At 43.4% G+C, this 25,383-nt stretch overlaps 1 protein-coding gene and 1 long non-coding RNA gene across 9 annotated transcripts in view; one reads left to right on the top strand and one right to left on the bottom strand.

Moving 5' to 3' along the window:
- LOC105480851 (uncharacterized) overlaps positions 1-25,383 on the bottom strand; it is a 92,235-nt gene that overhangs the window by 29,262 nt on the left and 37,590 nt on the right. Inside the window, exon 5 of one of the 5 annotated variants that reach the window (XR_011624459.1) lies at positions 22,148-22,268. The exons of 2 other annotated variants lie outside the window; for them this stretch is intronic. This is a non-coding gene — a long non-coding RNA (uncharacterized lncRNA). Of the gene's footprint in view, positions 1-22,147; positions 22,563-25,383 lie in introns of those variants that run through there. 2 more of the 5 variants (XR_011624457.1, XR_011624460.1) reach the window with 2 other exon arrangements.
- The window catches only part of LOC105480853 (potassium voltage-gated channel interacting protein 1), a 380,729-nt gene that overhangs the window by 329,473 nt on the left and 25,873 nt on the right, over positions 1-25,383 (top strand). The window lies entirely within an intron of this gene.

Below are 25,383 nucleotides of genomic sequence, written 5' to 3'. Positions count from 1 at the left end.
TATTTTTTTAAAAATTCTGGGTCTTGGTTTCCTTATGATGACTTTAGATCTCTGTTCCTTGGAATTCTAGAGTGATCCAAAGGTTTCTTTGAATTCAGTTTTGTGGGTTGAGACGAGCAGCCAGACTGTGAGTCCCTCAGCTCTGCTTCAACCAGAACAGCTCCACTTTACTGTTCGGCATGTTAGCCCTGTATGTAAGGATGTGTTTTAGCTTTAGCTAAAATTTAGTGACTCTATGACCCTAAGGCGCTGCTTCCCTGAGATTTTGAAAGCTGAAGCACATTCAGAAAACTTTTTCTTTCTTAAAAATCACTTGAAATCTGACAAGTTCTGTCTGCTCCAGCCCTTGGTCCCTTAGATGTGCTTTTCTGAAGATCCAAACTCAACCTGCCAGTCAATACCAACTGAGCAGAGCCCCTGTTCTCCACCAGATTTCAAGAGAACATGTTCCATTCCTGCTCAGAGCTTCAGAGCAGTTACCCCTAAGATTGCACATTAATGCAACAGCTTCCTATGTCCTTCCTTCCTTCCTTCCTTTCTTTTCTTTCTTTTTCTTTCCAGAGTCTCGCTCTGTCACCCAGGCTGGAGTTGAGTGGCATGGTCTCGGCTCACTGCCAACTCTGCCTCCCAGGTTCCCGCCATTCTCCTGCCTCAGCCTCCTGAGTAGCTGGGACTACAGGCCCCTGCCACCAGGCCCAGCTAATTTTTTGTATTTTTAGTAGAGACAGGGTTTTACTGTGTTAGCCAAGATGATCTCAATCTCCTGACCTCGTGATCTACCCGCCTTGGCCTCCCAAAGTGCTGTGATTACAGGCATGAGCCACCACGCCTGGCCAAGCTTCCTACTTTCTTATAAGGCTAAAGTTGCAGTAGAAATATTCCCCTGCTCTTCCTTTCCATATCATAAGTATCCATCTTCCTTCCCCTGCTTTAACTTCTCATGATTGCAGTTTTTGTTTTATTACCACAAAGGATATCAATCATTCATCTAATGTTATAGCAATGAAGGGATTTAAGGTGAAAGGTAGAGAACATATGTTGAGAACTATTTCCAGAAACTCTAGGTGAAGAAAAAGAAGGGAATTAGCATTTATTCAACACCTACAATGTGCCAGGTACAGTGCTAAGTGCTTTTATATACATGAGTTAATACAAACCTCAAAATAATGCTCTAAGGAAAACATTTTAAATAATGCTGAAGTTAAATATCATGATTCCTTTTATATAAGGAAGAAGACAGATTTAGAGAAGTTAAATAAAATTTCCAAAAATGCAGCAATAGCAAGGTGGAGGTATTTGTCTCTAAAATTTCACCCTCTGTTCTGTACACCAAGTACCTCAGCAAGTAATCCAGTTCCAGATGGGATCCGTAGTCTGCCATTAAGTCTTTAACACACATAGGCTCTTATGCTAGAGCCCTTACCATATGGTCCAAAATGCCATTTTTAATGTGTATTTGATATGGGAGACTCTGTTCACAATTTGAGTACTAAAGAGAGAATACCACCTCCTAGTAGATACACCAGGACTTATGTGATGCCATCATTCTAAGGAGAGCAGTGGAACATCTCCAAAGAACCCATCTGTAGTCTTCCTTAGGCCCTTGATCTTATTCCTATTTTATTTTTTAGGGTGGTTTTTTTTTTTTCGTTGAGACTAAATCTCACTCTATCACCCAAGCTGGAGTGCAGTGGCATGATATCAGCTCATTGCAAACTCCGCCTCCCAGACTCAAGTGATTCTCCTCCCTCAGCCTCCCAAGTAGCTGGGACTATAGGTGCACACCCCAGCTAGTGTGTGCGTGTGTGTGTGTGTGCGTGTGTGTGTGTGTGTGTGTGTTAGTAGAGACAGGGTTTCACTATGTTGCCCAGGGTTGTCTTGAACTCCAGAGCTCAGGTAATCCAGCTTCCAAGGCCTCCCAAAGTGCTGGGATTACAGGCATGAGCCACCACGCCTGGCCAATTTTTTAGGGATAATTTAGGAACAGTATACAGATATTGGGCCGAGAATCAAAAGAGCTAGGTTGCAATTCTGGTTGTGCCATTTACCAGTTGTGTGAGGTTGGACAAATCTCTTTCTCTCCCCAGCTTTCTCTTTCCTCATTTATAAAATAAAGAAATGAGAATGACAGTTGTATTAATTTCTGAGGACTGCCAGAACAAACTACTACAAACTGGGTGGCTTAAAACAACAGACATTTATTCTCACATAGTTCAGGAGGCTACCAGTTTGAAATCAAGTTCTTGACAAACTCCCCTAGAGTCTAAAGTCTCTAGGGAAGGATTCCTCCTTGCATCTTCCAGCTTTTGGTAGCTCCAGTGTTCTTTGGCTTGTGGCAGCATCACTCCAATCTCAGCCTCCAGTTTGTCGTAATGTATTATGACAGTCTTAGGAAAATAATACATAGGTCTTTGGAAATGTTTCTTCATTTGCCACAATATGATATCAAATAAAATACAAAAGTTCAGATATGGATAGACCTATTGATCTGGGATGCTAGTGAATGTAAAGGCTTAGGTCAACTTCTCTCTGCAATTCCAAGGAGGATGAGAAGTAGCAGCCTTGACCTCCCACTAGCGGGAGTTTCCCTCCTTCATCTCTGGTCATTGGCCACACAAGGACCTGACATCTCCCAGTAAATGTGCTCCTCTACAACCTGAGCCACAAATCTCTCTCTCTTTTCTCTCTATCCTCTTTCTACCTCCATATTTGGTTGGCTATTTTTAGTTCTTCTGCAGACAGTTACACTTTAAATGGCACACAGTCTCTAATTACTTACATGTTGACTTGAAACAATGTCTGTTGCTCACCTTCTTGGAAATATCCTTCTCCTTCTCCTATCCTTCTCTCTGTCTACTTAATCTGTTTATCATATTCTCATTTTTACATCATCAAAGTTTATAATGCTCCCGGAACATACCTCCTTCAAAGTAAATGAGAAGGGTATCCTCTGGCCTCTCCTTGCCCATGAGAACAACCCTGTCTCCTGCTCTGCATGGGTTCCCAATTTGGCCCTAAGACTTCTCTGTTTGTGTGATCAGCAAGAGGACGTCAAATACTTTCCACCCTCCAATGAGTGGAACACATTCTGTGGTCAGAAGCTTTCTCATTACTTCCGATCTCAAAGGGACATCCAGAGTTGCCCAAACCCAGGCCAACCACCCTCCCATTTAGCCACAGCCTGAAGACCCCCACTGTGATCAACAAAATAAGACTGACTCCAGATCCCACTCTGCTAACTGCCTACCTAATACCCAGACTCCTGTAGCTGAGAGAGTCTCTTCTAAAATCCAGCGCAAAAGGCACACTAGATTTGAGGATCGGAATAGCTTGTATTTTGTAGTCTATTATAGCCAGCATAATAAACTTTTTGTTTGTTTGTTTGAGACAGAGTCTCATTCTGTCGCCCAGGCTGTAGTACAGTGGCACGATCTCAGCTCACTGCAACCTCTGCCTCCCAGGTTTAAGCGATTCTACTGCCTCAGCCTCCTGAGTAGCTGGGATTAAAGGTGCATGCCACCACGCCCAGCTAATTTTTGTATTTTTAGTTGAGACGGGGTTTCCCCATGTTGAACAGGCTGGTCTCCAACTCCTGATCTCAGGCGATCCACCCACCTTGGCCTCCCAACGTGCTGGGATTACAGGTGTGAGCCACTGTGCCCAGCTGATAAATTTTTAAATTTACTTTTTCTATTCCATATCATAGATTCTGGGGGGAAACAAGGGCCAATTTGAGTAAAAGCAACTGCATTTAGCTGGCTTGAACTTCTTCAGAGAAAGAACAACATAAAATATTCAACTCGTCTGATTTTTTTAATGACATTTCCTTTTTATTTATATTCAATTACAAAGTAATACATGAACGGATTCTCCCTTTTTTAAACCATCCCTTATTCTACAGATCAAGTGAAAGTACTTGTTGCCGGCCTGTACTTCCCATCCCCACTTTTGTGCCCAGGACAAAGTACTACCAGGATACTAGTGTTCAGAGTGAGCAGATTCCTGGTACTGACATAAGGAGGATCACCACCTAATTTTTAAATTTTAAAAAATGAACAAAAAGTCCATTAGAGGAATGAAATTAACCTACTTTATAGGTATGTAATATTTCTCTTTCCAGAGAGAAAGGAGGAGAGCAGAGATAAGATAGGAACATGAGAGCTACTATAATGAGAGAAGAGAGAAACTGTCAGAAATGGCAGGGCAGAAAGAGGGAAAGAGGTGGGAGTGAGAGAGAGGGGGAGGGAGGAACAGAGGAAGGCACTAACAAGGAGAGTCAGTCAGTTCTGAGGCAAGCACTTGATTCTCCGTGGTTCACTTGGGTATCCAAGTAAGTTATTTCCTATAATCATTGGTCTTTAGGAGTCTGCTTAGCTAATTAACAGTTTGCCAATTGTTCTTTGTCCTGCATCCTCCAGAGACTTTACACCACAAAGTCAGACCACAGCAGCCCATCTTGCACTTGAGTTGTGGCCATCCCCACCAGACAAAGCCAGCCCCACAGCTGACCCCAGCCTGTGAGTGTCTGCAAACTGGCTGTAAAGAACATTCTGTCTAGTTACTTCCTCAGCAACCTCTGGGGCTGGGCATTGGAGGTTTTCTGAAATGAAGTGTTCAGTGTCTCACACAGCCATGTGCTTAGAATATTCAGTGCAGCACTCCACTGATCCAGTGCCCTTGAAATGAGTAAGCACTGCAACCATCTTCCTTTATTTCCCTCAAGGCGATATCCAAGGATTAAAAAGTCAGAGCCATCTACAGATTCCTCCTCTCTACCTTCCCCTGCCCTCTTTGTGCCCTTCCTCTTCCCCCTCTGCAGCCCCAAACGTCTCTCCTGATCCGCAGGCCTCCTCCTGGGATGCCCACTGGGGCTGCTTCTCCGCATTCTCCCCAAGTTCCCTGCTGTTAATCTGTCTCCAGCAAAATTAACCTAGCCTATGTCCCATGCCCTCTGGACTCTGCCTGCTCTTGAATCACTCTTAAATGTCAGGTTTCTCCTTAGACAATCATTTTGTTGTGATTTTATGTGTTAAAAAAACCTGAGTAAATTTTTTTTTTTTTTTGAGATGGAGTGTTGCTCTGTTGCCCAGGCTAGAGTGCAGTGGCATGATTTCTGTTCACTGCAACCTCCGCTTCCCCGGTTCAAGCGATTCTCCTGCCTCAGCCTCCCGAGTAGCTGGGACGACAGGTGCCCACCACCATGCCCAGCTAATTTTTGTATTTTTAGTAGACACGGGGTTTCACCATACTGGCCAGGCTGGTCTCAAACTCCTGACCTTGTGATCCGCCCATTTCAGCCTCCCAAAGTGCTGGGATTACAGAAGTGAGCCACCGTGCCTGGCCAAACCTAAGTAAATGTTTTAAAATTATACTACTAACATAGCATACAGGCTTTAGACTGTTGGTTGCTTTTAAGTTTGCTTATTTTAAAAGCTAAAGAGAAGATGGTTGAGGTGATCTTGCCTCCTTCAGGAGTCACTCTGAGCCGTGCCTACTGAATAAGTTTGCTTTAGGGGAGGTGTTGCTATGTTATACACTCTACGATGCACCAGCCATTTGCTCACTAACGACTTTGGGCAAAATACTTAACTTTCCTGAGAGTTAGTTTCCTCATCTATTTTACATACTTAGCTTCTGTGCACAACTTCCTTTGGTTAAAGAATTCCTTGCTTTTATAGTAGTGGATGATATCTAAGGATGATGTAAAATACTGGATGATAGCTAAGGTTTTTCCAAACTTACAGCCTTTATGCTTCCATAATTTCACTTTATTGATATAGGAAGACACATGATAGACTTACTTTCAAGGTGGACAGAAGGGATGTGACCTAGCCAAGGCCACAGCATTTCTGTATGGCACCACTGCCATGACAACCATCAGTCTGAATGCCTTATGAGTACATCCTATGGGTTACGCACTAGCCCCAAGCCATAACCCCTAGGACTCTAGAACCAGCAACAACCACAAAACACTGAACTAATAATGAGTGAGACCTCTGTTCCCACAGCTGGCACAGGCTAAATAAGTTGAGGGGGTATTGCAAAACCCAAGATGAGATCACTGAGCCTCTGGTATCAAAAAGGTGTATTTCATAGAATGTTTAGTTGGACAAGAGCTTGAAGAGCATGGAAATGATCTGGTATCATGGTAATAGCCCTGCAACTGCAGTCAAAGACCAGAATTTAGACCCCAGTTCTGCCATTTGCTCACAAATGACTTTGGGCAAAATATTTAACTTTCCTGAGAGTTAGTTTCCTCATCTATAAAGTGGGGTAATATAACCCATCTTGCAGGACACTGGTAGGATTCACTGAAATAAATTGTAGGAAAACATTTGGCTCAGTGTTAAGCCTATATAAATACTCCACAAGGGCATAGAGAGGGAATGACTTGCCTAAGATCTCCTCCTGGAAATCACACAACGATGCCATTAGTATCATGTGGCCCACAGACAGCTGGTGGGCACAACCAGACTGGCTCAGCATTGCCATGGTCCAGGAGGCTTCTGGTGTCCAGGGAAGAAGCAGGGTCCCCTGAGCATTCCTCCTCAGCTCCCAACACTTCCCTCCAGGCACCAGTATGCAGGGCAAGGTCCTGGAGGGGGCGCCGAAACACCACTCGAGATCCTCACTCTCAGGAATTCAATATAGAAAACACATTAAGACCTGTTTACATGGAACTGCTGTTTATAATTATTGTTCCCTGTGGGATATTCCCCACTGCTTCCTCCAATCCTGTTTTAAACTGCTCAACTAATAGAGTTTTCCTGGCTTCCCCAGGGAGACATTCACAGATGCTAATAGAGACATAATTCAAAAATTGCTTGATATACATGCCCTCAATTTTCCCCAAGAACCACCTAAGTAAAGAGCCCCAGACATGTAACACACTCATTGGCCAGATGCAGTTTAACATGCGTGGCGTTAAATATACAGGCTACCACAGCCAGGTTGTCATCAAGCAGCAGCAGGCACGGCCCTTTATCCTAAGGTACCACCACGACCAAATGCAACAGGAAAGAAGCAGGCTGCTGGGTGGGACCCCTGGAAGATCCCCTCCTCTGTAATTTCCACCCAAGCTTTTCCCAAGCCTTTTCAGGCAAAGCAGGGAGTTTTGAAAATAAATCCCCCAGGCCTGGAGAAGCAAAGAATCAATGCTGAGCAGCTCCAGAAATAATGGTTTCCATCTCTCTGATATATAAAGAGGATAAGGAAGGCAGAAATAAGGGGCACGATATTACAAGATTGCAACAATACACTGCAACATTACATTACAGAATTACAGAAGGCAAGATCTAGCTTCAGATGCCAGTTCATGCACTTACTCCCTGTGTGACCCTGGGAATCACTTAAGTTGTCTGAGACTTAGCTTGTCTAATGACTGGGGATATTAATATCACCTCCTAAGATTGTTGGGAAGGTAAATGGAGATTGACAAATGTGAACACACTTAGTATGTCTTTACATAGTAGGTATTCAATAAATTCTACACATCTTCCCTTTCTGAAAATCTGAATATGTGGAGCATGGATATGCTTATATGCTGGTTAAACAAATGTATGAATGTTGAGCAAATCATAAAATACTAAAATTAGAAGACTAAAAGGAGTAAACTAGGACCAATTAAAAGAAGTTTGCCTTCCCCAAAACTCATAAACTTAATGAAACTTGCTATCTCCAGAGGAAATTAATATAAATTTAAAATAGCATAAGTTTGAGATGACTTTAGAGAAGTTTCTGGAGAATAGATCCATCACTGGTTAATAAACTAAAAATACAGAGAGAACTGCCCAAGGTTACATGAGTAGAAATTCGGTGTCTCCCCACTCCTTTTTATTGCAGAGGGAATTGACACCCAGAGAATGGAAATGCCGAGCGCAGAATTGGGGATGTGGTCCGGGAACCCAGGTCTCCCATCCCACTCCCTCGCCCTCTCATCCCCTCCCCCGGTCAGTGTTCTTTGCCCTGTGCTGGCATCCCTGGGGATGGGCCAGCCCCATCTCCCTGACACACACACACATTGTCCCTTCAAGACAGAGTCAGGCTGACACCATGTGGAGTGACCCAGAAGCCCCCACTCAGTCCACCAGCCCTCCCTCGTCACACAGGAATAGATGGGAGGGAAATGAAATAAGCTGCCATCTGCTGCACATCCTCTGTGTGCCATGCTCTGGGTACCCACCTAATCCTCGTGAAGACCCTGAGAAGTAAGTGTCCTTCACAGACCAGGCAACACCAGCGGGCAGGTGAAGAATGTGCGGAAGCTGCACAGTGCACGGGTGACAGGTATGAGAGCCAAGCCATTCAAACTCCCTGGGTCTAGCACCCAGCTCTTCACCTGAACACAGAAGGCCCTCCATCAACATGAACTGCTTTGAATTGACATGAACAAGCTTCAATCAAACTATAAATGCTGAGATTTTTCAATTATAGAAAGTATTTGAAATACCCTATAAATTCCCCTGTCATATCACGTGAGCTGCATTTACTGCAGCAGACACTTTTTATCTTGGGCTTGGAGGAAGAATTAGCAAGAAGAAAGTGGAGGGGGTCTGAGGAAGGGGTGGCAGCCTGGAGGAGGACAGCAGCGAGAAGAAGGCTGGAGGCAGTTCTGTGCTGCCGGCCTTCATCGGTGTGGCCTTTGGACAGCACCTTAGCAGGAACGTGGTGGAGAGCAGCTCCGTTCACTCCTGAGCAGAGCCTCAAACTCTTCAGGCAGATCTAGCCTAGATGAGAATCTTGGCCTGGACCCTCCAGGCCATTGACAGGTGCCATTGCTCAAGAATGGGGAAAAGGCTGAAGTGCTCCAGCCAAAGACCTCAATTTATCTTCAGGACAATTTTCACTGGAAACCTTGCCTCACCGCTGCCCACTTTTTCAGAAGTAATTAGAATGCTAATCTATAAGAAAGATGACTATTAAAAATAAATTAATAATAGATAATACATTTTGGCTTACAATTTTGAATAATATAGCCATCCCATCTTAAAGTAAAAATTCATATTCATATATTTTTAATAACCCTGAGAGATGTTTTCCAATGAACCACACATGGTTCATTTTTATTATCCTATAAAGAGACATTATGGGCAAATGTTTTTTAAAATGGTAAAACAGAACCTTACGGCAGCTCTCTTTTGGAGATCTCTAAGCACTTTCTAAGCGTCAGGACTCCCTCCTGTCATCACAGAGACTGAAATGAGGAAATGGTCTCTGTCACCCCCTCACACACCAGTGAGCCCCAGACCCTCATCCCTGGTCAGATGGAAGCAGTGTGGCATGATTACAGTTCAGATTCCAACTCTGCCACTCAGTGACTAATAGCCAAGCCCTAATAATAAAGAAAATGGAAATTTAAAAAATAATCTTCCTGAGGTTAGTTATGAAATGCATTCAACACAGCACCATCCAGAGAGAGGCTCTTTTTAACTGCTCTTTTCTTTCCTCTCGACACCCAGAATCACAAAGGATGCCTGAAAGGGTCACACATACATGTCTGTGCCCATAACATGGCACTGTACATAAAAAGGGAATAAACACATGTTGCCCATGTGACAAAGGTCCGTGAGCCCTGTCCGCAAAAGGCTGTTGAGTTTAAAGAACAAATAATTCTGAAAAATCTTCAAGAAGATGAAATTTTTAGAACTCAAAGGCAGTAAATTAGCTGCTTTCCAAGGACTGGTCATAGTGTTATTGACTTGCAATAGCCAAAGGTAAGTCAGTATTAATCAAACCCATTCTCTAGAACAACCTCATCATCACTGGGGCCAGGGCAGGGAAGTGTGACACAGCTCTCTCCAGCCTTCCCCACTTCACAGCACCGTTCCACCATCCACCCAATTGCTAAAGCCTGCATAGTCTTCCTTGTCACCTCCCAAGCCCTTTCTCTAATGCCCATCTGCTGGCCACCCAACATCAGAAAGTCTGGTGGTTTCTCTGTCAGAGGGATTCCAGATCTGCCCCTCATCTGTCTCTTTCAAAGTTAACATCATCTCTCATCCAGACGGTTGCAACACTCTCCAAGCAGGTCCTTCTGCATTTATTTATTTATTTATTTATTTATTTATTTATTTATTTATTTTTGAGACGGACTCTTGCTCTGTCGCCCAGGCTGGAGTGCAGTGGCCGGATCTCAGCTCACTGCAAGCTCCGCCTCCTGGGTTCACGCCATTCTCCTGCCTCAGCCTCCTGAGTAGCTGGGACTACAGGTGCCCGCCACCTTGCCCGGCTAGTTTTTTTTTTTCTTTTTGTATTTTTTAGTAGAGACGGGGTTTCACCGTGTTAGCCAGGATGGTCTCGATCTCCTGACCTCGTGATCCACCCGTCTCGGCCTCCCAAAGTGCTGGGATTACAGGCTTGAGCCACCGCGCCCGGCCCTTCTGCATTTATTTTTAAATTAAATTTTAAAAAATAAAAATATTCCTCTAAATATAATCTGCACCAGAACCCAGATTAAAAAGAAAGAGAAGGCGGAAGAAGATCAAGGCACCCCAGAAACCCCCTATTTGCCCCATTTGATTCATTACTCCCCAAAGGTAACTGCTATCCTGACTTCTAGCCACACTGGTTAATTTCCTTTGATTTTACACTGTATATTCATCCAAATGTCGGACACTGTCATCATTGATTCATTCATGTTGCTGTGTAACATTTCATCGTGTGAATATTTTAACATCCATTTTACTGTTGAACACTTGGGTAAACTTCTGGTTTGAGGCAATTACACACTCAATATTTCTGCTTCCCATTGCTTTCAAGATAAGAGCCCAAGTCCTTGTCAGACAGGCGAATGGTCCACCCAGTTAGCATCTGAGGCCAGGCACAGTGGCTCACGCCTGTAATGCCAGCACTTTGGGAGGCCGAGGCGGGAGGATCACAAGGTCAGGAGATTGAGACTATTCTGGCCAACATGGTGAAAACCCATCTCTACTAAAAATTCAAAAATTAGCCAAGCATGGTGTCATGCGCCTGTAATCCCAGCTACTTGGAAGGCTGAGGCAGGAGAATCGCTTGGACCAGGGAGTAGAAGGTGAGAGTGAACCAAGATTGCACCACTGCACTCCAGCCTGGTGACAGAGCAAGACTCTGTCTAAAAAAAAAAAAAAAAAAAAAAAAAAGAGGCCAGGCTTTTTCTCATCTCATAATCCTTGCACATGCTGTTCTCTCTTCCTGAAACTGTTTTCCTACCACTTCTCACCTTTATGATTCACCTTGTAATGTTCATAGACTCTCCTTCCTTCTTAACTCAAAAGAGGCTCCTTCTGGTTTTTCCTTCACACACTTCCCTCACTCTTTTCCTTCACTGCACTAAAGATGATTTCTAATTGCGTAGTCATTGATGTCAGTATTTTAACATCTCATTCCTGCTGAACAGAGGATGGGCCTGACTTATTTGGAGCCATATTGCTGGTGCCTGGACCCAAGCCTGGCACAGAGTAGGAGCTCAATAAATATTTGTTAAATGAGTGGCTGAATGGCCATACTCTCAAAGGACCCACAGTGTAGGAAAGACAGAAGAATCTTTGTCTTTTTGTCTTGCAGTGGGATGGATGCTGCAGGAGAGGGGTCTTGTCACATTGATACTGTCTGGGGAAGACAGAAAAACTTCAGTTTCAGAGGAAGTAGCCCTTGAAATGAGATTTGAGAGAGAGCTGCACATTGCACAACTCCATGGGCACCATGCACATTGTAGCCTAGATAAATAGAGCCCCTGGAGGTATGCAAGGCATGGGATAGACTTAGAGAAACCCAGGAAATAACCCCTTCAGACACCTGACATACAAAGATGTGGAAGCGTCAACCAGGAAATCCTGTTGTGGGAACAGCAAGTATTTACAGAAAGTGACTGTGTGTGTGTGTGTAGCACAGTGACTTTGTGTAGGAGAGATAAAACCTGTGAGCTAATCAAGGAGAAGATCATAAAAGACCTTGGTAAAGAGCATGGCCTTTTTCCTGCAAGCAGTAAGAAGCCATTGAAGGCTTTGGCGTAAGGACAGTCAGATGTACTTCCCTAGAATGCACATTTCCTTCTGCTCCAGAACTTCTGCACAGGAGGCTCCTAAAAGCTCTCCCCATCCCCTCTGTACACATAGAATCTGCCTCTCTCTCTCTGTCTTTCTCCTCCTCCTCCTCCTCCTCCTCCTCCTCCTCCTCCTCCTCCTCCTCCTCTCCCTCTCTCTCGCTGTCTCACACACACATACACACACATCCCTTCCTTCCTATCTAGTCACCTTCCACTCCTTGGGATTTCAGGCCTACCGTCACTTCTCAGGGAAGCCTCCCTTGAATGCCTGCACTACACCAGGGCCCCCTTCCCCAGCCCCCATCCTAGCACACCAAATAGCTCTCCCTTGCAGCACTTCTCACAGCTGTCATTTTATGTTTGTGTCTGTGACTCTTAGGTTAAGTCCCTCATGCACCAAATCATAAGATCTGGGAACAAGGACCAACCCTGTCCTGCTCACCACTGTAATCATCACAGTGCCTGCCAAAGTGCCTTGCACGTATTAGATACTTAGTAGTTATGTGTTCCATGAACGACTCTTTAAGAGAGGTTCTTCTAGCTGTTCTTGTAGAGAACTCATTGGTAAGGTTGAGCCTGCAGGCTGATACTTTGCAGTAGTCTCAGGAAGAAATGGTGAGTACATGAAATTGAGTCCCCAAGAGGTTAATGCCCAGTGCCCCAGCTAGGAAATGTCCGAGGAGGCATTTTGAACCCCATCTGTCTGGCTGCAGAGCCCAGCCCTCTAATGCATTCAGGGGTCCTAGCTCCTTGAGGATGCCACTGTGCCATGAACTTCTTTCTGATCCTCATGGCTCCCAGCATGGCATGCAGCACTCAGAAGGTGCAAGATGAATGTTTGCAGATAATGAACATAAAGCTCTCAGGAACCCTCATCTCCTGAGAATCTGCTTTGGCCCCCACAGCAGGTCTGGGTGTGGACCTTCCCCAATGGCCTTGGCACCAACCAGTTTTTACAAATTATCAACATCTCCCCATTAGCTGTTGCAATATTAAATTGTGTGACTGGAAATGAATGAATAATCCCATGGGCAAGTGAGGGAGACCGAGCAGCAGGGATTTAATAACAAGTCCTGCCCTTTCTCCAAGCGGAAGGTCTTCCTAATTAAATATTAAAAATCTATCCATACAAGCTAGAGTGAAAAATTGCATTTTCAGCAGCGCAGCTTTGAGATGCTGCCTCATAAGACCCAAGTGCTACGGCAATGTCCTCTCCAGAACCTAGAAGAGGGGCCAGAAAACCGCCACGTGATAAGCACTGCTGGGTACCCGGGTATCACAACCCTTGCCACATTCGATCCTCATGGGGACAATGAGACAGGAGTTAGATCACAGCCACTGTCTAAACAAGCCAACTGAGGCTCAGAGAGGGACAGTGACTTACCCAAGGCCACCAGGTATCAAGTGGCAAAGTTGGGATCTTAACCTAGTTCTATGTGGCTATAAAGTTCATGGACTGTAATGCCATAGTTAAGAACATGGGCTTTGGCATCAAGCAGACCTGTCTTTGAGCCCCATCTCTGCTGTTTATTAACTGTGGCCCTGGGCAGATGACCTTACATCCTTAAGTCTCTAGTTCTTTGTCTTTAAAAGGGGGGCAGAATGTACCTCACCGCTTTTAGGAAAGTCACATGAGATAGTGCACATGAAGCCCTAGGCACTGGGAAATGCTTCTAAAATGTCAGCTGCCATTCTGATCACCACAAGATCCCTACCCCCAACATTCTCAATTGCACCACCCCACCCTACTCACCACTGTCTCAGAAATGCCTCCTCCAGAAGGAAGGCATCCTGTCTAACCCACTGCTATTAGCCAAGCTGTCTTTCTTCACAAGGTAGAAAAGGATTGTTAGTCATTGTTTAATATTTATTGAGTCTATACCGCCACACCAATTGCACTGCCATTCATTATCTCATTTAAATCTGACAAGAGCCTTGTAAAGTAGGGATTATTCCCACCATTTCCCAGATGTTGAAACTGAAATTGATAAACACGACATGTTGCCATGGCTACATGAAGATCTCCAAGCCGGAGGATCTGATCTCCAAGCCGGAGGATCTCCACCCTTACCTGCCTAGCTTCCCAGACCTCTCTGCAGAAAATTTAGAAAATGCATGTAAGCAAAAAAGAATGTAGCAGCCATCCATAACCCTAACTCTCAGACATCACCACTATTAAAATGTTTATTATCTAAGAAAGAGATGATATAGACAGAGATGAGACAGATTGACACAGAGAAGATGGGTACATGATAGATATTTTCTATTTTATAACCCTTGCTTTTTCTTGCACTTCTAGGAATTTTTCTGAGAGGGTCCCCACATCTCTGATCCTCATCCCATTGCCTCCCACCTTCTTGAACTTTGCTTCAATAATGATCACATCTCCTTTGCATGTTTAATCTTCCCCCTTTTAATGACAACTACCAAGACCTGTTTCCTGGTGCAGGGTCATGAGGTAACTAAAATAAGAATAAAGGAGAAAGTTACTGATCAGCTAGAAAAAAAGTCTTGGCCGGGCGCAGTGGCTCACACCTGTAATCCTGGCATTTTGGGAGGCCAAGATGGGCAGATCATGAGGTCAGGACTTCAAGACAAGCCTGGCCAATATGGTGAAACCCTATCTCTACTAAAAACACAAAACTTAGCCAGGCATGGTGGCACAGGCCTGGAGTCCCAGCTGCTTGGGAGGCTGAGGCAGAAGAATTGCTTGAACCCAGGAGGCGGAGGTTGCAGTGAGCCGAGATCATGCCACTGCGCTCCAGCCTAGGTGACAGAGCTAGACTCTGTCTCAAGAAAAAAAAAAAAAAATCTTACAGTCCCAGGAGATTTTCTCCAGCCTTATCATATTCTTGATACCACAGAGTCAGTTCTGCAGCTGAACTCAACTTAGCCCTTGGCATTCTAAAGGGGAATTGCCAGGTTCCCTGGTATGCCAGCTGAAACCTCAAACATCCCAAATTGTAGGCTTTATTAACTGATAGGAGAAACAGACTTCCTTCCCCTTCCCATCACTTGTAGGGAAGTCTAGGGTCTCAGGCCTATGTCATAGGCCCTCGATTGCCATAAGCCAGCAAGGAGAGGAAGGACGCGAAGCCAGCCGGCTGAGAGCTGACCCCGCAGAGCCATCCTCCGTGAAGCCCCAGTAAATGGGAGGGACCAAGTTTGTTTCAGTTTTCCTAAAATAACAACAAAACTGCATTTTCTTTGCCGTTGGTGGTCTCTAAAACTGTTAACATGGGTTCCCAATCTGGCACAATGTAGTCCATGCCTGCCTCCCACTCCTCTGGGCCTTGTTCCCTTCATCCCAACCTCCAGACACACCTGCCTCCTCTCATCTCTAGATGAGATATCTTCTTTCTCCAAGGGCTCCTTGTAGAGGAGGCTCCCTCTGCCCAGAACGCTCTCCCTCACTCCTCACCTGTCGGTCCCCTTCTCTTCCTTCCAGGCTCAGTGTCAAGGCCACCACAGAGAAGCCTTGCGGTTATGTTTAGTTCTTCTTGTCTAAGTTTGCATGGTAACCCATTCCTTTCCTCCATTGTTACTTTGCTCAACTGTAAACAAACATTATTTTTTAAAAAATAATTCCAGCCTGGGAAACAGTGATAAACTCATCTCTACAAAATAAAAATTAGCTGGGCATGGTGGCACGATATTGATTCTTCCTATCCATGAGCATGGTATGTTCTTCCATTTGTTTGTGTCCTCTTTTATTTCACTGAGCAGTGGTTTGTAGTTCTCCTTGAAGAGGTCCTTTACATCCCTTGTAAGTTGGATTCCTAGGTATTTTATTCTCTTTGAAGCAATTGTGAATGGGAGTTCATTCATGATTTGGCTCTCTGTTTGTCTGTTACTGTGTATAAGAATGCTTGTGATTTTTGCATATTGATTTTGTATCCTGAGACTTTGCTGAAGTTGCTTATCAGCTTAAGGAGATTTTGGGCTGAGACAATGGGGTTTTCTAAATATACAATCATGTCATCTGCAAACAGGGACAATTTGACTTCTTCTTTTCCTAACTGAATATCTTTTCTTTCTTTCTCTTGCCTGATTGCCTTAGCCAGAACTTCCAACACTATGTTGAATAGGAGTGGTGAGAGAGGGCATCCCTGACTTGTGCCAGTTTCAAAGGGAATGCTTCCAGTTTTTGCCCATTCAGCATGATATTGACTGTGGGTTTGTCATAAATAGCTCTTATTAATTTGAGATACGTTCCATCAATACCAAATTTATTGAGAGTTTTTAGCATGAAGGGCTGTTGAATTTTGTCAAAGGTCTTTTCTGCATCTATTGAGATAATCATGTGGTTTTTGTCTTTGGTTCTGTTTATATGCTGGATTACGTTTATTGATTTGCGTATGTTGAACCAGCCTTGCATCCCAGGGATGAAGCCCACTTGATCATGGTGGATAAGCTTTTTGGTATGCTGCTGGATTCGGTTTCCCAGTATTTTATTGAGGATTTTTGCATCGATGTTCATCAGGGATGTTGGTCTAAAACTCTCTGTTTTTGCTGTATCTCTGTCAGGCTTTGGTATCAGGATGATGTTGGCCTCGTAAAATGAGTTAGGGAGGATTCCTTCTTTTTCTATTGATTGGAATAGTTTCAGAAGGATTGGTACCAATTCCTCTTTGTACCTCCGGTAGAATTCGGCTGTGAATCCATCTGGTCCTGGACTTTTTTTGGTTGGTAGGCTATTAATTATAGCCTCAATTTCAGAGCCTGCTATTGGTCTATTCAGGGATTCAACTTCTTCTTGGTTTAGTCTTGGGAGAGTGTAAGTATCCAGAAAACACTTGGATAACAGAAATTATCCATTTCTTCTAGGTTTTCTAGTTTATTTGCATAGAGGTGTTTATAGTATTCTCTGATGGTAGTTTGTATTTCTGTGGGGTCAGTGGTGATATCCCTTTTATCGTTTTTTATTGCGTTTATTTGATTCTTCTCTCTTTTCTTCTTTATTAGTCCTGCTAGCAGTATATCAATTTTGTTGATCTTTTCAAAAAACCAGCTTTGGGATTCATTGATTTTTTGGAGGGTTTTTTGTGTCTCTATCTCCTTCAGTTCTACTCTGATCTTAGTTATTTCTTGCCTTCTGCTAGCTATTGAATGTGTTTGCTCTTGCTTCTCTAGTTCTTTTAATTGTGATGTTAGGGTGTCAATTTTAGATCTTTCCAGCTTTCTCTTGTGGGCATTTAGTGCTATAAATTTCCCTCTACACATTGCTTTAAATGTGTCCCAGAGATTCTGGTATGTTGTATCTTTGTTCTCACTGGTTTCAAAGAACATCTGTATTTCTGCCTTCATTTCGTTATGTACCCAGCAGTTATTCAGGAGCAGGTTGTTCACTTTCCATGTAGTTGAGCAGTTTTGATTGAGTTTCTTAGTCCTGAGTTCTAGTTTGATTGCACTGTGGTCTGAGAGACAGTTTGTTATAATTTCTGTTCTTGTACATTTGCTGAGGAATGCTTTACTTCCAATTACATGGTCAATTTTGGAGTAAGTACGATGTGGTGCTGAGAAAAATGTATATTCTGTTGCACTGGGGTGGAGAGTTCTGTAGATGTCTATTAGGTCCGCTTGGTGCAGAGTTGAGTTCAATTCCTGGATATCCTTGTTAACTTTCTGTCTTGTTGATCTGTCTAATATTGACAATGGGGTGTTAAAGTCTCCCATTATTATTGTATAGGAGTCTAACTCTCTTTTTAAGTCTCTAAGGACATGCTTTATGAATCTGGGTGCTCCTGTATTGGGTGCATATATATTTAGGATAGTTAGCTCTTCCTGATGAATTGATCCTTTTACCATTATGTAATGGCCTTCTTTGTCTCTTTTGGTCTTTGATGGTTTAAAGTCTGTTTTGTCAGAGACTAGGATTGCAACCCCTGCTTTTTTTTTTTTTGTTTTCTATTTGCTTGGTAGATCTTCCTCCATCCCTTTATTTTGAACCTATGTGTGTCTCTGCATGTGAAATGGGTCTCCTGAATACAGCAAACTGATGGGTCTTGACTCTGTATTCAATTTGCCAGTCTGTGTCTTTTAATTGGACCATTTAGTGTATTTACATTTAAGGTTAATATTGTTATGTGTGAACTTGATCCCGTCATTATGATATTAGCTGGTTATTTTGCTCGTTAGTTGATGCAGTTTCTTCCTAGCATTGATGGACTTCACATTTTGGCATGTTTTTGCAATGGCTGGTACCTGTTGTTCCTTTCCATGTTTAGTGCTTCCTTCAGGATCTCTTTTAGGGCAGGCCTGGTGGTGACAAAATCTCTAAGCATTTGCTTGTCTGTAAAGGATTTTATTTCTCCTTCACTTATGAAACTTAGTTTGGCTGGATATGAAATTCTGGGTTGAAAATTCTTTAAGAATGTTGAATATTGGCCCCCACTCTCTTCTGGCTTGGAGAGTTTCAGCCGAGAGATCTGCTGATCTGCTGTTAGTCTGATGGGCTTCCCTTTGTGGGTAACCCAAACTTTCTCTCTGGCTGCCTTTAACATTTTTTCCTTCATTTCAACTTTGGTGAATCTGACAATTATGTGTCTTGCAGTTGCTCTTCTCAAGGAGTATCTTTGTGGTGTTCTCTGTATTTCCTGAATTTGAATGTTGGCCTGCCTTACTAGGTTGGGGAAGTTCTCCTGGATGATATCCTGCAGTGTTTTCCAACTTGGTTCCATTTTCCCCCTCACTTTCAGGCACCCCAATCAGACATAGATTTGGTCTTTTCACATAATCCCATAATTCTTGGAGGCTTTGTTCATTTTTTTGTACTCTTTTTTCTCTACACTTCTCTTCTTGCTTCATTTCATTCATTTGATCTTCAATCGCTGATACTCTTTCTTCCAGTTGATCGAGTCGGTTACTGAAGCTTGTGCATTTGTCACGTAGTTCTCGTGTTATGGTTTTCATCTCTATCAGTTCTTTTAAGGACTTCTCTATGTTGGTTATTCTAGTTAGCCATTTGTCAAATCTTTTTTCAAGGTTTTTAGTTTCTTTGTGCTGGTTACATAGCTCCTCCTTTAGCTCTGAGAAGTTTGATCAACTGAAGCCTTCTTTTCTCAACTCATCAAAGTCATTCTCCATCCAGCTTTGTTTTGTTGCTGGCAATGAGCTCCGTTCCTTTGGAGGGGGAGATGCACTCTGATTTTTTGAATTTCCAGCTTTTCTGCACTGCCTTTTCCCCATCTTTGTGGTTTTATCTACGTTTGGTCTTTGATGATGGTGACGTACTGATGGGGTTTTGGTGTGAGTGTCCTTTCTGTTTGTTAGTTTTCCTTCTAACAGTCAGGACCCTCAGCTGCAGGTCTGTTGGAATTTGCTTGAGGTCCACTCCAGACCCTGTTTGCCTGGGTATCAGCAGCAGAGGCTACAGAAGATAGAATATTGCTGAACAGTGAGTGTTGCTGTCTGATTCTTGCTCTGGAAGCTTCCTCTCAGGGATGTACTCAGCCATGTGAGGTGTGAGGTGTCGGTCTGCACCTAGTGGGGGATGTCTCCCAGTTAGGCTACTCAGGGGTCAGGCACCCACTTGAGCAGGCAGTCTGTCTGTTCTCAGATCTCAATCTCCGTGCTGGGAGATCCACTGCTCTCTTTAAAGCTGTCAGACAGGGACATTTACCTCTGCCAAGGTTTCTGCTGCTTTTTATTTAGCTATGCCCTGTCACCAGAGGTGGAGTCTACAGAGGCAGGCAGGCAGGCCTCCTTGAGCTGTGGTGGGCTCCACCCAACTCGAGCTTCCTGGCGGCTTTGTTTACCTACTTAAGCCTCAGCAATGGCGGGTGCCCCTCCCCCAGCCTCGCTGAGGCCTTGCAGTTAGATGTCAGACTGCTGTGCTAGCAATGAGGGAGGCTCCGTGGGCATGGGACCCTCCAGGTCAGGTGTGGGATATAATCTCCTGGTGTGCCGTTTGCTAAGACCCTTGGTAAAGCGCAGTATTAGGGTGGGAGTTACCCAATTTTCCAGGTGTTGTGTGTCTCAATTTCCTTTGGCTAGGAAAAGGAATTCTCTTCCCCCTTGAGCTTCCCAGGTGAGGCGATGCCTCGTCCTGCTTCAGCTCTCGCTGGTCGGGCTGTACCCGCGGACCAGCACCAACCATCCAACACGCCCCAGTGAGATGAAACTGGTACCTCCATTGAAAATGCAGAAATCACCTGTCTTCTGTGTCACTCACACGGGGAGCTGGAGGCTGGAGCTGTTCCTATTCAGCCATCTTGGGCGTACCCCACTTGATTCTTTAATCACAGGGCAGCATCCTGTCTTCATCACGTTGCTTGGGACTCCAAAAAATGAAGTCTGTCATGCCTCTAGACCATCACAAAACACATAAAAGTCACTTGGGAAAACATGGTAGGAGGCAGAGGAAAGGAATTGTTAAACAGGGATTGCAGATTCAGGTATACAAATGAGTGATGATGACTCTAACAACAGCTCTTAGTCTTAGTGTTGGAAATGTAATAGGGAGTAGAGGGGACTGTGGTTGCCATGTGGGAATGTGGGCCTGGCATGGCCATAATTTCAGATTTCTAAAGGAAAGCCAAAAGTTCATATTTCTACGTGAAATAAATGTTGATAAAGTTCACACTTAAATGAAGTGAAACAGACCAGGGGTGGTGGTTTACACCTGTAATTCCAGTGCTTTAAGAGGCAGGAGGATCACTTGAGGTAAGGAATTCAAGGCCAGTCTGGGCAACACAGTGAGACCCCATCTCTACCAAAAGAAAAAAATAATAATAATTTAAAAAATAAAAGAAGCAAAACAATAGTACCCCATGGGCTGCCAGATTGTGATTTCTGAACTAAACTGTCAGATTACAAAATTGCCCACCAAATTAGCCAGATACTTTCCAGATATTCCCTGGGCCACTGTCTCAGGACTCTTAATATATTTTCTAATTAGTTCCTTGTAGTACTACACACTTTTAGCAAATAATGAGCACTTACTAGTCATTTTCTATGTGCAAAGGAGATATTAGATATCACAGAGGGAGTAAGATACCGAAAACAAAAATAAAACAAAAATAAGCACAAGACACAATCTCCCCTCACCCCACCCTTGTATATAAAAACTGTGACACTCAAAGGTAGATTTTGATACATGCCGGGTGATTGCTAGAGATGATAAGTGCTTTGGGAATTTGGACAGAGAGAGCTTTTTCTGCAGTGGTCTGAGAGAGCTGCCCAGAGGAGATGGCACTTACGCCGTGTTTTAAGGGTGGATAGGATTGATGCCAGATGATCACATGCTCTGGTAGACAGGGGTTTGTGCACCAGCAGATTCTGGGACTATCGCAGAGCACTCATGACAGGGAGTGTTGGGGAATCATGCTGGAAAGGTAGACCAGGGCCCTAGCATGGACTCTTCAGTGCCAGCAGGAAAAACTAGGCTCTGTCTTGAAGGTTCCTCAGCAGGAAGGTGGGCGGTTGCTGTGGAGTGAATCTGGTGGAAAGGGATTCCTCCTCCTCCTCCTGCTTTCTCCAGGATGAGGAATCTGGGCACCGGCCCTGGGGCCCCTCCAGATCCCACTCTTCAACTCTTGTTTTTTATTTCTCCTGCCATACAACCTCTTTTTAATCTAAAATAGATTTAAGCAGGACAGAGCCCCCCAGTCAAGGCTGTTTCCTTGCGGGTAGGGGGATGACTTCATGGTAATGATGTAGACCCTGAAACAATACAGAGAGGCAGCAGGGCTTGGAAACAGGCAGTATTTCCTCTTTTTACGATGGTTTCATTTTACATTTTTATTGGCCCTTCACTGATTGCTCCCGGGCTCTCTGGCGGGATGTGAGATGCACTGACATTTATAGAAATCAATACATTAATAAATCACGAAGTTCATAATGTCTGATTTGCTTCTAAATGAGACAGAACTATTATCACCATAAAGTTGCACATAAAATATGCCCAATTGTGATGTATTGTGTAGTCTAATCAAAGGCATTTGAGTGAATAACCTTTCCCCAAAAGAAGGAAACAATCAAAGCTGAATAACTTCATTAATAATTCAAGGTGTGTCTGCCAAGGCTTCATTTATTAAGTGCACAGTTAAGAGGCTTCAGAGCTGAGTCCTGGAGAGGATAGCACCTTGCCATCTTCTCCCTGCCTCTGGGCAGGCAGATATACATTCTCAGATAAACTGACTGCACTCCTTGCATCTGGGAGTTGATGTTCCAGTGGAGGGTAATGCTCAATTGACTTCTGCAGCTAAGAGACGGCCCGTAACAGTGGTCATGGACTGTCCAGATTCTTAAGGGCAGAGGACACAGAGCCAGGAAATGTCCTTAGTGGCCGTCAGTTGTTATGTCTGTTCACTAATGTTCTAAATCCTATGCTTCTGGTGTCCACCACCCACAGGCCCCCTGTTCTGCTCCACAGACTGAGATGGTCAACACTTTTTCATCCAGAGGGTTGTGTTTGCTGGCGGCCATTACCTTTAACATAAAATGATCATATTTACTTTATCCCACTCATGTCCAACCTCAACTGACAATTGAGGTGTGTCGTTGACAGTAAATAACAGAACAAGGAAATCTTCCTATACTGAAAAGAAACACAATTAATTAACTAGATCCATCAGGAAAGGCACAATCATGAGTGAGACAGTGTTTAACAGACGTGACTATTGGATTCTGTTGTTGAGAATGACCCTTAAAATCACAGTCAAATATATGACAAGATGGAAATAACATTTTTGAGCACGTACTATGCATGTAGAGCATTTTACATACCTTATCTCAGTAAGATTTATAGCTATAAGGTGGGTATGATTCTAGCTTGAATTAGTCTAATAACCATATACCTCCTAGGGACAGTGAAAAGATTAGATCAATTCTAAAACTATTACCATGCTCTCTGAGCTCACCAAGACAGGCAGTTAATATAAGGATACATTAATACTGAATCCAGCAAAAGCTCACATGGCCAGCTTCCATTATGTTCCTGTTTGTGATTATTCTGTATCATGCACAGAAATTGATGTTCACATGAACAGCAAAGAAAGAGTTTATTAGTGTTGATTACAGGGCCTGAGCCTACCCTCTGAAATTGGTTTTGGAGTCTTTAGCACACTTGTTTGGGACAGTTAAACATATGCCAGCTGTTCTAAAACAGTGGCAGTAATGTGATAGAACTGGGTCATACCGTGCTTCCCAAAGTATGATCACTTCATTTCAACAACTTCACACTAACAGCCTGAAGTGGGCCATGAAGGGAATATTTACACCAAGGAAAATGGAAAATTGTATCAATCAGGCTTTTCCACCCTCCCCAAGAGCCAATTGTCAGATATTTACCAGCCCACCAAAGCTAGATCTCTAATCAGAAACCATCACTTAGCAAGTTGTCAAATTATCTGCAGAGCAATGAGCTCTTCTTTAGAAAGCAGGCCGAAAGATATGCTATTCACATCTTAGCCTGACCTGGACCCACTGAGTTTCCATCAATGAGAAAATTCTGTGCTAACCTGAGATAATACTATTCTTCTGGCAATTTTACTTTTCCTTTGAGCAATTCCTTCAACCTCTCTCTGCCCCTTCATTTTTCCATCTTAAAACTAAAAGTACCCTTTCTCCTGGACACTTCTCATTTGCAATGAATTTTCACTTCACCTCCTCAGTCAAGAGGAGTAATAGAATCCCACCCGTGTTAATCCTCTTATTTCCCACAGAAATATAGTAGACCCACTCACTCTAGGCAACATGCCCTCTCTCTTCAACACGGGTCACCCATTGTTCATTTACTGGCTATCTCCACGTACTGGAACTTCAGGGTGGTGTCCAGCTGGGTTCAAAGGAGAAACAGTGGGAAGTTTCTCCACTGCCACCTGAATGCTAGCTGGTGGCAGGATTGGGACCTCATTTGACTAATTGCCTCCTACAGCTGCAGAGACTGCTGGAACTACTAAAGTAAATCATCAAAAAAAAAAAAAATCATCCCAGGGTACTTTTCCCAGACAAAAAGGTCCACTTAAAACATCCTCTAGAGATCTGTGCCTGAGGTTGAGCTGCTGCAGTGAAACTGACATTTCTACCTTACAGCCTGGCCATGGGCTTAGCTGAACTAAAATGCTGCTGCAGTGGTGAGGGCACATGAGAGTCCCTAATGTACATGGCCTTGCTCCTTGTCCTGAAACATCAGTTAGGGATGCTGCTTTCTCTAATGCTGGAATCTAGATAATTCCTTTCTCAGCCATTTGTTTCTTCAATCTTGGAAAATATCTGAATGAATGTAACACTGTCACATACAAACAGAATTATGACTTATGTCACATTCTGTGTAGTGATTTTGTGGACTTTTAATAATTGCATTACATTTCTGACCATTAGTTTCCACCATTGCCCTGCTCCTGAGAAACTGCAAGGGACGTTTGACACTCCTCTCCCCACCCACCTCAACGTTTGTGCTGATCTGAAGGCCACATTAAAAACACACCCATTTGGAGAGAAAGAGCAGTGTACTGAAATACACTAAACATTGAAGAATTTCCAAGTCATTTGATCTTGAAAACTCTATCTAATGGAAGTAGAAGCACTCAAAGAATTTTTTTTTTTTTTTTTTTTAGAACTCCTTTTTTCAGGACACTTTTAGGACTGAGGTATATAAATGAATGAGAAATGTATAAATTCAATTTCGCTTAAAAGGAGCAGGAGGGGTTTCAAGATTAAGAGAACAAATGCTTGAAGCAAAACATGATTTGGGTTTTATTGAACTGAGAAGACTGAAAAAAATACGTGGAACACTCAGAAAATCTTTATCAAGGCTTAGCTGAGCACTCCTGGGGCTCATTGTTAAGTTTATAAAACTCAGAGCTCATGAGTTGTACGCACTGTGTGGGTCTGAGTGGGCTTATGACTCACCTCCAAGCCTGGCTGTAAGAATCTAAGACTTAAAGCTGAAGGACCAAATGGGACTTTCCGTCTCATCCCCTCTCTGCTCCATGAAAGCACCAACGAGGATTTTTGCCCCTGATTATATTAGGGAATGCTGTCAACCAAAAAGATGATGCTAAACGCATCCAGAACGAACTAATCAACCATGTTTAAGGGGAAGAAAAGATTACATCTTCAGATGCCAGCATGCCATCATTAATACAATGTCTAATGTAGTCAATATAGTTCAGGCAACATTGAAAATGAACCACTGCAAATACTAGGAATACAATTTGAAGAGGAAGCACAACATTCTGTGTTTTTATGCGCACGGTCCTGTAAATTATTTGCAGCTCAAGTATGTCATGTTCTTTTAAATTTTCCCCTGGGTACAGCTTGAACAACTTCCTACAAGTGTTGATATGTCATATTTTCATTATCATTTAGTTCAAAATTACCATGATTTAATTACCATGAGGTTGCTTTTTTGATAA

Source organism: Macaca nemestrina, chromosome 6, assembly GCF_043159975.1.
Source record: "Macaca nemestrina isolate mMacNem1 chromosome 6, mMacNem.hap1, whole genome shotgun sequence".
NCBI lineage: Eukaryota > Metazoa > Chordata > Mammalia > Primates > Cercopithecidae > Macaca > Macaca nemestrina.
Note: the sequence above shows the minus strand (reverse complement) of the source record. Positions and strands in the feature narration are given on the sequence as shown.